Below are 12,886 nucleotides of genomic sequence, written 5' to 3'. Positions count from 1 at the left end.
AGTTCTTTGGCTGATATGGGAGAACCTGCCAGAAGGACAGTCTCTACAGCATTTCAGCAATCTGGGCTTTATGGTAGAGTTGCCAGATGGAAGCCACTCCTGAGAAAAAGGCACATGACGGCACACTTTGAGTTTACAAAAAGAATGTGAAAGACTCTTGAGAGCATAAGGCAAAATATTCTGTAGTCCGATGAGACAAAAATGTAACTATTTTGCTAAGCGCTCTGTCTGAAAAAAAAACAGGCACAGCTCATCACCCGTCTAACACCATCTCTACCGTGAAGCATAGTGGTGGCAGCATCATGTTATGGGGATGCTTTTCAGTGGCAGGGAATGGGAGACTGGTAAGGATAGAGGGAACAATGAATGGAGCCAAATACCGGCAAATCCTTGATGAGAACCTGCTTCAGAGTGCAAACGACTTTAGACTTGGGTGAATATTTACGTACAAACAGGACAATGACCCCAAGCATACAGCCAAGCAATGCTGGAAAGGCCTCAGAATAATGGCTTCAGAACAAGAAAGTCCTTGAGTGGCCCAGCCAAAGTCCAGACTTGAATCACATAAAAAAAATCTGTGGAAAGACTTGAAGATTGCTGTTCACCGCAGCTCCCAATCTAACTTAACAGAGCTTGAGAAAATCTGCAATGAAGAATGGGTCAAAAATGCCCAAATCCATATGTGCAAAGCTCATACAGACATACCCAAGACGACTCAAAGCTGTAATCACCGCCAAAGGTAATTCTACAAGGTATTAACTCAGTGGTTTGAATACTTATGTAAATGAGATATTTCTGCATTTTATTTTCAAGAAATGTTCTACAATTTCTAAAAACATGTTTCCTCTTTGTCGTTTTGGGATATTGTGTGTAGATGGGTGAGAGAAACAATCTATGTGAACAATTTTGAATTCAGGCTGTAACAACAAAATGTGGAATAACTCAAGGGGTGTGAATACTTTCTGAAGGCACTGTATACATGCAGGAAGGAAGGCTGGCACGCACATACACACACACATAGCATGGACACACACACACCAACCAACCAACCAACATTACAGCTTCTTTCATCTGAGCCACCAATTACCACTAGTAACAAGAGAGGCTTATAGCCACTCAAGGGTGAACGCAAAGTCAGTGTTTGTGACAAAAAAAAAAAAAAAAACAAGGCGCTATGGGAATTGGGACAAAGCAATGGGAATGTGGAAAGTTATGCAATGTGTTGGAGGAGACTGCAATGTGTTGGAAAAGACTTGGTATTTTTATGCTTGGATGATCTAGAGGTCTGGTATATCAGGTGGGAATGTCTGGTGGATCAGGGGGATGTTCCCTCCATGAAACGCCAACCATGTCTGGAGGAATCTGATTGGATCTTTGAAACACCACTCATGTCGTCTGAATTTGATTGGATCAGACTGCTTTGCGTGTCTGATGAATTCTCCATCCGCACTCTCCTGTGTACTCCAGTCTCTCCACTGCTGTGTTGTGGGACAGTGGTGGAATGTGGTGGAAAGGAACCAGATGTTTCTTTGGCTCTCTTTGCTCCAGTTTTTTTCAGTGTCTCCCCCCTGTTGTATTGTTTCTTAACACAGAAGAAACAGTAATGGTTTCTCAGGTCTGCACAAGGGCCCATATTCTCCGTGTCTCAGATTAGGAGTGCTGATCTAGGATCAGGTCTTCCCTGCCCCAGGTATCAAGTCAACCCTCATACTCTGAGACACTTGATACGTGCGACCCCTGGTTTGTTTACTTAGAGTTTATGAGGTCACGACATGCTTTGACCTTCGTCGGCATCAAATGCACAAATGAAGAAGCAGATTGAGGTCTTGGAAGTAATGCTGTCCATCTGCTCGGAAAACAGATGACACATGTATCAGTCAACACTGGGCAGTTAATGACTCCTACTGGCTGTTTTGCTAACACACAGTGCTCCTAGACACAACAACCGTCTCAGAGCTCAGTTTAGCCTGTGGATACAACTGTTGATAAAAAAACATCTTCCCCGTCATTGTAGTGATTAGAGAACGTAATCTAAACTGCTCCTCTGGAAAACAGTATAAAGAGCTAGACTCTGTCCCAAATGGCACCCTATTCCCTATATAGTGCACTGCTTTTTGACCAGGGCCTATGTGCTATTTGGGCCGGACACACTGACACCCATGGAGGTCTCAATTGGCCACCCAATTTGTTGTGTTCCTTCCCCTTTGAGCTGTGTTTTTGAAAATGTCCCCTTTGCTCTTTTGGCGATAAATGGTGATCTAAATGGTGATCTATGAGGTACTATGTGTATCTTATTAACATTCTCTGTGTGTCGCCCCAAACCTCTAATTATCCATGATATGCCAGTCCTAATGATGACACTGTTTTTCAAGGGTGCTCTGGGAATGTACATTTCTGGCACAGATAAGTGTGAGTCAAATAGCCTTCCCTTTTGAAGTTTCAGACGAGGTCATGTTCAAAGAAGCATTTCAAATAGGTTAAAGAATGAAATACCTTTAGTTAACTAGGCAAGTCAGTTAAAGAACACATTCTTATTTTCAATGATGGCCTAGGAACAGTGGGTTAACTGCCTGTTCAGGGGCAGAACGACAGATTTGTACCTTGTCAGCTCGGGGATTTAAACTTGCAACCTTTCGGTTACTAGTCCAACTCTCTAACCACTAGGCTACCCTGCCGCCCCCATTTAACTAAGGTTGGGAAGCAAACTTTGCTCTGTAGAAACCCTAGCTGAGGAATGTTTAGGGTGTGTTCTGTTTAAAAAAATATATATATCTTTGTAGAATCATGGATGGAGTGGAATCCACTCCCAGTCAATAACCACAAGCTGTTCATGTCAGTGTGATTAATTGGAGGCTTGGAGCTGGGATACAAGTGGGTGTGAACTGCAGGAATGGAGACCAATGATTGCTTGGAGTCATTATTACAGTAGTTTGGGGGTGGAGATAGAGAGAAGGAATTTCAGTAAACTATCTGCCGAGAAGCACATTTGAAAGTACATTTGAAAGTACTTTCAAAGCACATTTGAAAGTTTCTCTGTAGTTTTGAACTTTTGAACTTTCTCCCACCCACACACACACACAAACACCCTGTCACTCACCAAACACTATTTCAATAAATGTTTTCCATTCCCGTTGGTTTTTGCATAAACAATAAAAATATATATTTTTCTATCAACGAGTACAGGGTGGGGAAATGAAGCACAGTATTTGGATTTTGGGTGCCCCTAGGCCCCCCTGTCTGTGACTTTCCAGTGCTCTGCAGAGCTGTCACTTGTCTAATCCTGTAAACTCCACAACAGTCCATAAAGTACCGGCATGGCAAGTGAGTACTCTCCGGCCAAGCCTTTGATTCTACCCAATAACCTGATCTGAAGAGAAAGAGAACTTTCATTAACTTTAATAAAGTGCCACTTTATGAAAATCATCCCTCATGATCAGGGCCCTTAGTTTATCCAGATCAGGAATAACACTGCGTCCCAAGACCGAATGCTCATCCCGAAGGTGCTGATTTCGAAAGGAATGCGGCCCTGGATCCAGTGTCTCATTGTCAGTGTCTCTGCTTTGGTTGGTGTGGTTAAGTTATTATTACGAATGATTAGAGTTCTGAGTTTAGTTTTCTCACTGTTATCATAACGGGCCATGATGTACTTGAACAACACTTGAAAAGACTTGAAAAGATAACCTGCATTGTTTACAGTCAAATGCTGGGCGGACAGTGTGGCATTGGGAAAAATGTCACTGAACACAATGCTGAAAAGGGAATGACTTCCATTTTGCCATGTGAGGTGTGAATGTATTAGGTAAGCAATGTAATACAAGTGTTTGTCACCTAGCATAATGCTGCCTCACTTTCAGCCCAAGCCTTAATGTTTGTCAGAACTTGCTAGTTAGGAACCATTTAATTAACAATGTCTAACAAAGATGGTAATTTATTTATCACATATGAGAGGCTCAGTATTCACATATTTGTTCTTGTGCTAAATGACTCTCAGTAATAGTCTGATTATGCAGACTTGGTGTGTGTCCCAAATGGCACCCTATTTCCTATGTAGTGCACTACTTTCGGTCCTATGGGCCCTGGTCAAAACTAGTGCACTACATACGGAACAGGGTGCCATTTGGGACACAGTCTTGTAGCAGTGGGCCTAATGTGTTACAGTAGGCTAGCTGTTACGTAATGGGCCAATCATATCTGCTGATAGTAGTGGAGCCTCTGTCATCTGAGGTCTGAGAGGGCCTCAGTCAGCACCTGGGGCCCCTGTTGGCCCCTGTGCTAAGGACAGCTCCTCACAGCCCAGCTCACGACTCACCCTGGGCTCATTATCTCTCTCTCACTCGATCTCTTTCAAGTAGAGGTTATCACTGAATGCTCTTCCTCTGCCACATTTTCGTGAGTTTCTGGCCTAAAGTGTCCTGTGTCCACGAGATTATGCCAAGGCTATCCAGAGGTCCCTGTTGGTCAGTGAAGATATTGGTGTCAAAGCCTTTGTAGTGACACATTTTATGAGCCTTTTTTTTTAAAGATATGCTTTACATTTTGGAATTCTGTTTTGGGTCACATTTGTTTTTCACATACCAATGTTTTATCAGCCTATTGTTTTTGTCAGCACTGACTGTTGTCTGTAAGGCATTTTCGGTCAGCAGTCTCTTATTTTATTTGTTTTCTCACACCAGTGTGGATGCTGTTATTGTTTAATGGCCTAGTGTTTGGTTCTTAACCACAGACTGAGTGACTTGGCTTGACTTGCCTCTCCTCAGACGGAGAAAATGCCAGATTGAAGAAGGTCTCTGTGTTTTTACTTTGGAGGTTTTGAGCTCTATTTTGGGGTCAAGTCTCTACACTGCCAAGAGATGGAGCTATCATCTGTGTGTGTGTGTGTGTGTGTGTGTGTGTGTGTGTGTGTGTGTGTGTGTGTGTGTGTGTGTGTGTTTCACTTGTATACCCGCAGCCCCTGCAAAGCAGTTAAAAAAAATAATACGTATGACAGTAAACTGTACACTGATTTTAAAGTATGAGGGGATATCAGTGAACAAATGCCATGGTCAAGGCTACGACCGCGCTAGTGCAATGAGTGGAGCTTACCCAGGTGTTCAAGAGCTCATATCAGACCGAGAGCCTGATGCTTCTTAGGTAGTTCTTTATGGGTTTTAGTTCAGAAAACGATCTCTCCGCACAAGTGACAGTTACAAGGATGGTAAGAACAGCTTGATTGATGTGGCAACACCAGGGAAACTGGGCAGAAACGAGACGTGCTTCAAAATACAGCAGTTCTGCAACACCTTTAATTGAGCCTCTCATTCTCCTTAATTGCCCGGCTTCAACACATTATGGAAAGAGATGAACTGTATAGGAAGCTCTGGGGACTGGTCGTCTGGATACTGGACAGCCAATTAATTGGTAGATGCAAAGAGTTCTTGTCTGCTAAAGCTGTTTGCGATTTCGTTCATACTGGTGAACCGGCATTTGAGTTGTGTGGTTGCAATAGCATCAGTCCCTTGTCTCTGCTATATCTTGGCATGCATCAATCAAGACTACGTTTAAATTGTGTGCAGTGCAATGGACATAAAATGCACAATGTCTCAGGAAAGACTGTCTGGTTTGGCAAAAATACTCAGCATAGGAAACAGTCGGGTCCGCAACCTGGACCTACAGGCCGTGGTGAAAACATTTTCACAGAAAAAAAGGAAGGACTTAAGGAGACTAGAGGAGTCTCTCAAGTTGTATCTAATTGAATTGAATTTGCCCTGAATATTGCAGCCCTTTTGTGTAGGCTATTAGCCAGACAAAATCCACCGAGTTCAACAATAAATAGTGGCTGAATTTATCCTCAAGCCGATTACTTGTTTCCTCATTGTTGGGCTTTTTGATGTGTACTTTTTACACAAAGTTCATAAATAGCAGCTAAATATAGCTAAAGATAGTGCACTGCGTCATGAAACAATCCCTAGGGTGGACTGAATATTATTTGGCACGAATAGTCTGGTTTTACGCACAACTTTCTATCCAAGCTGGGAGAGTGCGCAAAGATGGCTCATGTCATGAAAGTTCAGGTAGCCAATACAGGGAAGTTGTATATATATATTTATTTTACAATCTGCAATTTTGGAATTTCAAACTATAATTACTGAACAAGTAATTACATTATTGCCACCTGCCAGCAGTCGAACAATGACAGCATTGCGATAGCGTGTATGCCTTTGTGAAATGTTAGGCTTAACCTGAGAAAATGACGACCAAATAGGCCTACCAATAAACATTTATCCGTTAGCTGAAGCAAAGCTATACATGCCCTGGCACCACAGAAATCCTATCTTCGATTCGATAAGCATGCAGCTGCATAGACATGTCGCAATTTCAGCACCATGGACAGCAATCAGTAGTCTATACTTCAAAATATATACTGAACAAAAATATAAACCCAACAAATTGTGCACAAATTTGTTTACGTCTCTGTTAGTGAGCATTTCTCCTTTGCAAAGATAATCTATCCACCTGACAGGTATGGCATATCAAGAAACTGATTAAACAGCATAAACCCAGGGACGTCGTTTTAGAGAATTTGGCAGTACGTCAAACCAGCCTCACAACTACAGACCACGTGTAACCACGCCAGCCCAGGACTTCCACATCCTGGATTGACTGAGACCTGTCACCCGGACAGCTGATGAAAATGAGGAGTATTTCTGTCTGTAATAAAAAAACTAATTTTGATTGGCTGGGCCTGGCACCCCAGTGGGCGGGCCTATGCACTCTCAGGCCCACCCATGGGCCTGCCCAGTCATGTGAAATCCATATTTATTTCAATTGATTGATTTCCTTATATGAACTGTAACTCAGTAAAATCATTGAAATTATTGCATGTTGAGTGTATATGTTTTGTTCAGTATAATTTATAATTATGGGTGTCATCCTGTTCATATCTCCTAGATCCATTCAAATGTAGGTTAACTATGTGAGTCAATGGGTGGATGGCCTCAGGTCTGGTACTTTCTCTGTTACTCACTTATTGGTCATAGCAGGAATACAGAAACAAAGATACAATGTCCCTGCCCCCTTTTCCAAATGTCTCTCTTCCCAGCCCACAGAATGTGCAAAGAGCCCTTTCAACACCTGCTTATAACTAAGTGAAGAGAAGTTTCTTCAAACTTTCTGCGACCTTCGGGACCTTAAGTCCCACTCCTCCCTGAGTTGTTGAGTTAGCCCCAGTGCTCCATAGTGAATGGCGACACTAGAATTTTAATATCTGGAGGATTCCGGGTGCTGTGAAGTGATAGAAAGTTTGGGCTCTCTGCTCTTTGATGTTCCCTGTGACTCTTAATGAGGATCAGACTTGGGGGTACGGGGAGGTCAGGGGGACAGCCAAGGGGGAGGGGTGAGGTGGAACGCCAGAGACCGCCGGTCCCTTCAGCAATCTTAAAATGAGTGAGATTTATTGTATTTTATTCTCTCCCTCTACCTCGCTCTTTCTCCATCACTCTCTCTCTTTTCCCACTCTTCTCTTTAATCACAGTAGTCTCACAGTAGCCTGAGTACCCCTTCTCCTCCTTGGGTGAGTTTATTAGGGAGGCCTTGGCCCAGATGAATCAGCCCTGTGAAGGACGCCTGTCTCTGAAGTCAGACGTTTTCGCGAGCACCTTTGGGAACGGGAGGTGAGATGGGGTGGGTGGCAGGCTGACGGAGAGGGACGTATGACACAGGAAGCACACCCAACGGGGTGCGTGCTCCAGGGGAGCCCAGAAACACGTGTGTACACACGCCAATGACACGGCAAAGGGCAGGGGGGTGGGGGGTGATGTTGGGGAGGGGGGAGAGACTGTCTGAACTCTGACCCCACATATTTGAAATATAATGCCAATCAAAAACATGTGTGATGCTGTTGCTATGGTATGTCTGCCTCTCCTGCATTCCTCTCTACATTTCACAGAAGTATGCATTGAATGAACACTCCCAGACAAACCTCAGAGAAACCAGGTCACTGTAATGTCATTGACGTGTGATCTTGGAAGAGAGAGCCAGTCATAGTGGAAACCCTGAGGACGTGATTGACTCATGTCAAATGGGACTTTGTGTCCCTGTCACTCATTGGCCAGGGGACACTCTGCAACTAAGTGACAGACAGTACAGAATGAATACCAACAACTGACACCCAGGCTGCTTCCCAAATTGCATCCTATTCCCTTTATAGTGCAGTCCTGGCCAAAAAGTAGTGTACCTCATAGGGAATAGGTTGCCATTTGGGATGCACACCCTGTCACCATGAGCCGGTAACGGACAAGCAGGATAGGCTATACACTGTAAAAGTTTCTGTTGCAACCAGCTGTAATAGGATTGTGAGTTTGCTCATCAAAATAGCATTGAAGTTCAACGTACAATGCCGAACATTTTTAAACAACGGCCACGTGACATGGTTCAATGCGCACATAAATCAGCACAATCTATTTTTAGTTTTTTTTAAATTGCCGGTGTCTTGGAGAAGTTGGACCATGTATACCAGAGATGGGCTGGCGGTTCCCCTTTTGTAGAGGGGGGGGGGGGGGGGGGCTTGGTCAGGGTCTCAGTTATAATTATAGAATACACAAGGCGCAATTCCGAAATTTGGTTTTGCATCAGCAGTCACTCAATTTGCCCATGCTACATTTTGGGGATTGGTAAGTTAGTCTAGCGGCCAGCTATCTCAACTTGTAGTAAGCATGGTCGAATTACCAAGCGGGTTGGGGCCCATTGATCATTAGTTATCATATTAAACATTTGCCTCCAGTCTATGGCAATATGTGTAGAATTGCAGGAAATTACCTGTAAAACTGCAACAACAAGAAAACTGCACCCCATGGCCATCAAATTTGATGTGTCACATGTGCTTAGTACCACCTTACCCTGAAATGCTTACTTACATGCCCTTAACTAACAATGCAGTTCAAGAAAAAAAGAGTTTAAAAAAATGAGTAGGATTGCATGAAATTAGTTATAAAATCGCAAAAACTTCTCTCCGCCCCCATGGCAAAATGTGTAGAATTACAGGAAATGAATGTTAAAACTATATAAATGTATCTTCAATGTCATTGACGTGGGGGTGGAGAGAAGTGGGGGGTACATAAACCCACAAGCCACTGCGGCGTCTCATGATGAGTTCAGTTTTTTTGTGGCCCCCATCCCTGATGTATACCGTGCTAATGTGATACAAAAAAAACCAAGGTATTTGTGGTAAGTGCATGGAGGCCACCATCTTTATGCACGTCCGCCATTGTAAGTCAACCAGCTGCAATAGGAGCTGAAACAACATACATTCTCAATTTAAATTGTACAATGTGTGTGAATTTTAGGTTGATTGAACATACATTTCAATTTGAGAATTTTATTCTACTTTATTTGCGTATTTCCCAGTGTGCCTTGCCTTTCGAGTGAATTGTAGTTACCACCCATTACGGTGTTTGTTAGCGAAAGAGACATGGTTGTTGTATTCAATGGCTTTGAGTCCTGTAAGCCTTCACCAAATGAGTGTCTATGTACATATGTTCTGACAATACATTACATACACATCATACCTTTCATTGAGGGCCTACTTACACCCTAACACAGTGGTCTGACACCCCTGGTTTACAGGCCACATCAAGTCACATTATGCTGACTTGGAATCCAGCCAGAGTGAGGATATCCAACAATCTTGAAGATTCATAAAGATGGCGTCCCCCGTGTACTTACTACAAATGCCTCGTTTGCTAGTGCCATGACTGTCCTGTGAGGTTCCAAATAGGTCAGATCAGGTTTGCAATGAATAACTTCAACTACACCCCCTATCAACTGCAGAGGGGGGCGTTAACACCTCACTCCCTGTTGTAAATCAAGGACAGAACATTCAGCTTTCCCTCTCCAATGTTCACCAAAGGAATGTGCCTTTGTTTTAAGAAGACTTTCCCCGCCGAAACTCTAACACGTTCTAAAGCGAGTACTGGAATAATATTTCTAACATAGAACATGGGGAATGGTCAGAGACGATTTAAAGAACACTAATGTCATTTTGGTTGTTATTTTGTGATATCATTAAAAATGTTATAAAGGAAATACTATAACTTTGAAAGTATACCCATTACATATACGAACTTTCCATCCTATGTGCTGTGAATGAAATATGACAAATTAGGAAAGTGTTTTGTTAAGAGAGGGATGTGATTTGAGAAAATTGTTTCTATAACTGTGCACAGTAAGTAGTCACTGCCCCCTTGAGTGATGTCAGAGAGTGTGTCAGCCTGACAAAACCGCCCCTTTCTAACAAACTGTACAAAATGATGGGTTAAAAGTGAACATATCAGACCAGAGAGACGTAGAGCTGCAGCTCACATTTAAAGTGTTTTTAACTCTGAATCTCAACACGAGGTAGAGACGATAAAGTCCTTCCCGGACAATCACTGGTACTGCTGATTAGCTGTACTAAGTAAAGTATCTAGAAAAGCTCATTTAAGTGGGACCATTCTATTACTCTGCTCAAACCATCTCATCACCCCTCTAGGAACCATCAACACGGCTAGCTAGCCTATCTTCAAAGAGGCATCTTCCAGAGCGAATGGAAGGAGAATCAACTCTGTAGTTCTGTTCAGGACTACACGTCAAGTCACCGGATACCGGACAACTGCAGAGGAGAACAACAGTAGAATATTTGTTGAACCATTTTGGGACAATCGGAGCCTTACAAGCGTGCCACGAAAAGGCATTTTCATGTAAATACATTAACGATTTCTTATTCCAAGCGGGCGGCAGTTCGTGTGCAAAGTATAAGACTACTCTAAGTGAGAGTAGTTTCTAAATGTACCAACGTTAAGTGTCTCTGTCCCTCCCCTCTCTCTCTCTCTCTCTCTCTCTTGCCCTCCATGTCTTTTGTAAAAAGCAGCCATATTGTTGTCAGTCCGCTAGGGACCTGTTTTTAATGTATTACGTGTGTATATTTATCATGTGTTACCATTTAATTAGCTAGGAAATAAATAATTAAACCAATTGGTGTAGTACTGAATCATAAGTAAGGCTCTGGTTTTTGTAGATGTAAGGAGGTTACGACTGTTTGGAATGATGATATGAGGTTATGATTAATAAATTGACTGTTTATAGATGTGATAGGTACAGACCTTTAGAGTTTAATTTGGCAGACGGTAACTCTTTAAAGAACCGCTCTCGTGGTGCCCCAGATCCTAATTAGTTAATTGTTACCTGATTAATTTAAAATTAAACATAGTTAGTTGATTAGATAAATAACAGTCTTCAAATTAATGATAAAAGTCATGACACTAGTTTACCATATTGTTCATTGCTCTCGGTTACTCTATTTTTGTATCGTCATTAGCACAATATACAGTACCTTTGGAAAGTATTCAGACCCCTGGACTTTTTTCCACATTTTGTTTTGTTACAGCCTTATTCTAAAATTGATTAAATTGTTTTATCCCTCATCAATCTACACATAATAACCCATAATGACAAAGCAAAAACAGTTTTTTAGAAATATTTGCTCATTTATAAAAAATGAATAACTGAAATATATCACATTTACATAAGTATTCAGACCCTTTACTCAGTAGTTTGTTGAAGCACCTTTGGCAGCGATTGCAGTCTTGAGTCTTCTTGGGGATGACGCTACAAGCTTGGCACACCTGTATTAGGGGAGTTTCTCCCATTCTTCTCTGCCCATTCTCAAGCTCTGTCAGATTAGATGTGGAGCGTTGCTGCACAGCTATTTCCAGGTCTCTGCAGAGATGTTCGATCGGGTTCAAGTCCGAACTCTGGCTGGGCCACTTAAGGACATTCAGAAACTTGTCCTGAAGCCACTCTTGCGTTGTCTTGGCTGTGTGCTTAGGTTCGTTGTCCTGTTGGAAGGTGAACCTTCGCTCCAGTCTGAGGTCCTGAGCGCTCTGGAGCAGGTTTTCATTCAGGATCTCTCTACTTTGCTCCGTTCATCTTTGCCTCGATCCTGATTAGTTTCCTTGTCCGTCCCGCTGAAAAATATCCCCACACCATGATGCCGCCACCACCATGCTTCACCGTAGCCAGGTTTCATCCAGAAGTGACGGTTGGCATTCAGTTCAAAGAGTTCAATCTTGGTTTCATCAGACTAGAGAATCTTGTTTCTCATGGTCTGAGAGTCTTTAGGTGCCTTTTTTGGACAAACTCCAAGCGGGCTGTCATGTGCCTGTTACTGAGGGGTGGCTTCCGTCTGGTCACTCTACCATAAAGGCCTGATTTGTGGAGTGCTGCAGAGATGGTTGTCCTTCTGGAAGGTTCTCCCATCTCCACAGAGGAACTCTATTTAGAGGTCTTCAAGAAGCCAATGGTCACTCTTAGTCACTTCCCTGACCAAGGCCCTTCTCCCCCATTTGCTCAGTTTGGCCTGGGTGGCCAGCTCTAGGAAGAGTCTGGTTGGTTCCAAACTTTTTCCATTTAAGAATGATGGAGGTCACTGTGTTCTTGGGGACCTTCAATGCTGCAGAAATAATTTGGTACCCTTCCCCAGATCTAATTTGTTTTGAAAATCTATATTATTTATGGCTGTGTAGCATATGATATATAAACCAATCAATGTACATGCAAATCACAGGTAATGAAACAAAACATTTCTGAAAATAAACCTGCAATAGAGCAGGCTGGGAAATAACGGGTGTGGTTTGGAGCAAACATTAATTCTTTATTTTTTACTCAACAAGCTTGTTCAAATTCAGCTCACTTTGAGCAGAGTTTGTTGAGTAAACCTCACATTTTTTGTTCTTTAAAAGTCCACTCAACTCACAAACTAACGCTTATTAAGCAATTGGTTAAGTTGGCTTTTTTTATAGTGAAGATGTGGAAGAATGAATTCTCTGAAAGTTATTAGTTAAATATAATTTGTCCTGTCTCAAATACTCATGCA

General features: G+C 42.5%; 1 long non-coding RNA gene across 1 annotated transcript in view; it reads left to right on the top strand.

Moving 5' to 3' along the window:
* LOC115131114 (uncharacterized) overlaps window positions 1-10,986 on the top strand; it is a 19,963-nt gene extending 8,977 nt beyond the window's left edge. Inside the window, exon 2 of the long non-coding RNA XR_003863888.2 lies at window positions 10,505-10,986. This is a non-coding gene — a long non-coding RNA (uncharacterized LOC115131114). The remainder of the gene's footprint in view (window positions 1-10,504) is intronic.
* The last annotated feature ends 1,900 nt before the right edge of the window (window positions 10,987-12,886 follow it).

Source organism: Oncorhynchus nerka, linkage group LG6 (assembly GCF_034236695.1).
Source record: "Oncorhynchus nerka isolate Pitt River linkage group LG6, Oner_Uvic_2.0, whole genome shotgun sequence".
Lineage (NCBI taxonomy): Eukaryota > Metazoa > Chordata > Actinopteri > Salmoniformes > Salmonidae > Oncorhynchus > Oncorhynchus nerka.
Note: the sequence above shows the minus strand (reverse complement) of the source record. Positions and strands in the feature narration are given on the sequence as shown.